The sequence below is a fragment of the Urocitellus parryii genome, unplaced genomic scaffold (genome assembly GCF_045843805.1).
Source record: "Urocitellus parryii isolate mUroPar1 unplaced genomic scaffold, mUroPar1.hap1 Scaffold_37, whole genome shotgun sequence".
Taxonomy (NCBI): Eukaryota; Metazoa; Chordata; class Mammalia; order Rodentia; family Sciuridae; genus Urocitellus; species Urocitellus parryii.
The window spans coordinates 7,182,624-7,186,560 of record NW_027553327.1 but is presented as its reverse complement, the minus strand read 5'-3'; the positions used below and the strand labels follow the sequence as shown (position 1 = coordinate 7,186,560).

Below are 3,937 nucleotides of genomic sequence, written 5' to 3'. Positions count from 1 at the left end.
CCATTTAACTGTACAATTGTGTTCTTGAAAAGACAAAAGTGATATTTTAATGTTGATGGTATCCGATATAACTTTTTTACTTTTTGTTACTAAAATTTATAATGTCATGTCTAAGATATCATTGTCTTATTCAAGGTCACAAAGAGTCATGTTATTATTTCTTTGAGAGTTTTAAAATATTAGCTTCTACAGTCAAGTCTTTGATTCATTTTGCAATAAATTGGTATTCCATCTGAGTAAGGCTTCAAATTTATTCATTTTTTTGCTTAGAAATAGCCATTTATTTGAATGCTATTTTTTGAAAGACTATTTTTTACCCTGGGATGGTCTTGGCACACTTGTCAAAACTCAGATAACCATCAACTCAACATACAGGCTTACTTCTGAAGTCTTCAATCTATTCTATTAATCTCTACATCTATCCTTATAATAGAATACACTGTTGGAAAAGTTTCACACATATTATCAAAGTCATGCAAGTGTGAAATCTCCATTTTATTTTATTTATGTTTTAAAGATTGGTTACTATTCTGGTTGCCTGAAATGTTCATATTATTTTTAATATCAGTATGTCAATTTTTGCAAAGTAGCCAACTGAAAATTTATCAAATGTACATTGCTTTTGAATATCAATTTCAGAAATACAGAGATTTTTAGTAATACTATTTCTCTGATCTATGAACATGTGATGACATGTGATGAATTTCATTTAGTTAGATGTTTAATTTCTTTAACCACTATTTTGTAGTTAAGACAGTATAAAGTGTACACTTTAAAAATTATTCATGGGAGGAGGAGTTGTGGGGATAGGCAAGTTGGTAGAATGAAACAGATATTATTACTGTATGTATATATTTGACTACATGACCAATATGATTCTGTAACATGTACACTTAGAAAAATGAAATTATTTCCCATTTATGTATGATATAGCAAAATGCATAAATGCATTCTACTGTCATGTATAACTAATTAAAACAATTTTAAAAAAATTAAAAAAATATTCCTACAGATTCAATTCTTTTCATGCTATTATAAATAAAATCATCTTTTTATTTCCATTTTCAATTTGTTCATTGCCACTGTTGAGATATACAAATTTGAATTTTTTTACATTGATCTTCCATTTCAGTGTGGCTTATTATGTTGATGTATTTTTTATGTATTGAACCAGTGTTTCTTTTTGAGAACTCCCACTTGGTCCTGTTATAATATCCTTTTTACATTTGGCTGAATTTAAGCTTGTAGCATTTGTTGAATATGAATGTATCCATATTCTTAAGATTTTTCCTTTAAATCTTTTTGGTTTGGATATCAGATATACTGTTCTTATAGGATAAATGGAGTATTTCCCTACCCCTGGTTCTATTTTTTGGAGCTTTTATAAGGATTAATGTTAGTCCTTCCTTTCCTTTTGGAAAAAATTTGACACTGTAGACACTTAGGTCTAGGCATTTCTTTCTCACTAGTTATTTGTTTCTCTATTCATTTTGCTTATTTCTCATAGATCTTTACATATTTCTATTCTTTCCTGAGTCAGTTTCAGTAGTTTGTTTCTTTCTGGAAATATTCCTATCTTATCTAGGATTTATATAAGCAAAAAAATAAAGGTAAAGAAAATTGGACTTAAAAAAAAAGAAGAAACATGCTGGGTGGAAATAGATTCTCATTAAATGACACACGTGCACACATGGATCGAACCCAGCGCCTCAAGCATGCTAGGCAAGCGCTCTACCACTGAGCCACAACCTCGGCCCATGTTTCTTCTTTTTAAAAACAATCTTTACTTCAGTTTCTATTAATGAATAATATGTCATAATTTGATAAGTGTTTTTCTCTTCTAATTTGACAATTCAATTGAAAACCATACTTCTCTGTTGCTCTACAGTCACTATGTGCAGAGCATGGCCACAAGATACATCCTAAGTTTATATTTGTTGTGTTTAAAGTAGAAGAGTAAGTGGATATAAAAGTTAATAGTTTCAGTTTTAAATTATCAGTAAAGAATTTTACTGGACCACCAAGACTCATTGACCTATTTTTTTTAAATTTTTATCAAATTGTACTTGAGGTCTGGGCCACCTACCTATCTCAAAAATTGGAGCTGCGTTTCCAAACTTGAGGCTATGAAAGCAATGCAGAGTGTTACTGTGCTTTGTGACATACATGAAAGAGTAAAAATCCCCATGCTACTGTCTAAAAGAGCCACAGCCAATTAATATGATGCATGGCATTTTTGGTTGAAAGGTGACGCCAGCTAGCCATTGAGATGATATGATTATGTTAAGATTTACATTCATATGGATATTGGATTCCTGCTGTCCACCTTGGCCTGCTACGGGACTCCTGGAGAGTTCCCATTGGTTGGGGAAGTGCGGTAGGAGGGATTTCTGGAGGAGGAACTTCCTCTTAGGATCCGGGAGAACGCTGCTGTGTCCATCGGGATTCTTCCCGGGGGCGTACTACAGGGCATTGGCGGCAGTTTCAAAAAATAAAGTTTGTTCCTGCTTGAGTGGCTCATGATTTTTTTTTTCTGTAAAAGCACTGCCACTGAATATTTTATTCAGAAAAAACAAAAGGAGAAAGAAATAAAAATCCTGGTCATTTGCAGTATCTATCAGCTTTCAATTTGGCTCTCCTGTCCAGAAGTGTCTCATGCAAAAATCCATCTTTTCGAGCCCGTTTAAGTATTTTGCTGTCTTCTTTACTTATTTTAAGCTTGTGGTCTTGGAAGCTCTGAAATTTTTTTACATAATTGATTTCACATTGTTTAAAAATATGGAACGCTTCACGAATTTGCGTGTCATCCTTGCGCAGGGGCCATGCTAATCTTCTCTGTATCGTTCCAATTTTAGTATATGTGCTGCCGAAGCGAGCACTTGAGTGGCTCATGATTTTGTGCCTAGCCAGACTGCGGCACTACTGTCCACCTTTGTTGTGGAAAGACTTCTGTGTAGAAGAAATTACAATGTTTGATCCCACCTAACTCCTGCACAATAATTGACACCTGAGAGACACGATCAGTGTTCTAAATTTAATTAAATAACAGATACTAGAATTTAAGACTGCATCTTAAGGTTTAATGGCATATTGGTACTTATGACTGTGTTATGTTTGACATCAGAAACTAGATTATAACAACCTACACAGTCTATCCTAAACCATATCTGGATGGTCAATTTTACTTAGCATTTAAAAAAAATTAAAGATATTTATTTACTTGAAAATCAATGAGCTCTAAGAAGAAAGGAAACTGCATATCATTGTTTAAACAAATGATAACTAACGAATGGAGAGGCATGTTCTATAAATTTTACTTTTAACCAGTGTCAGTAAAAAAAAAAAATGTATCCCAGGATGGGAGAACATTTTAGAGGTTCTGCTGATTTGCTTATGGATCACACAAAACTGCAAGAAAGCTGCTTTTCATATGTTCAAAAATTATATTAATTCTCATTGTAGCACATTGCACAAAGTTTGCTTTAAATAAAAGTTCTTGACAATTAACTTTTTAATGGAGATTTTGCTTCCTTCCCTTAGTCTCTAGACTTTAGAAAATGTTTGCTACAGTTTCACTCATTTGATCTAGTCTGAATGAACCAACCAGAGAAAGGAAAATTCTATATCCCACCTGTGTTCTCAAGTTCCTCACTATTTCACTGAAGGAACCATTTATTGTACTTTCTGCCATGGCTCTCAGCCTAGAAAGGTATTCTCAGATAGTACACTTGTGATCAGGAGTGCTTTGTAGTAAATCATACAAAGACATCTGGAAGAAGTAAATTTTAATATCTATTACAAAACTTCTGTGGAAGGCAGTACGAGTAGTGCATTTTCTTAAATAAATATGAATTACATTGTTCATGTGTTTATGATAAGCCCCACCAAAAAGAGAAAATGGACAAATGGCTAAGTAAAATTAGATACAGAGATCAGG

General features: G+C 33.0%; 1 non-coding gene across 1 annotated transcript; it reads right to left on the bottom strand.

Annotated features, from left to right (window-relative positions):
- Positions 1-2,772: 2,772 nt before the first annotated feature.
- Positions 2,773-2,879, bottom strand: LOC144252208 (U6 spliceosomal RNA). Its single transcript, XR_013342924.1, has one exon. It is a non-coding gene; the product is annotated as a U6 spliceosomal RNA (small nuclear RNA).
- Positions 2,880-3,937: the final 1,058 nt, after the last annotated feature.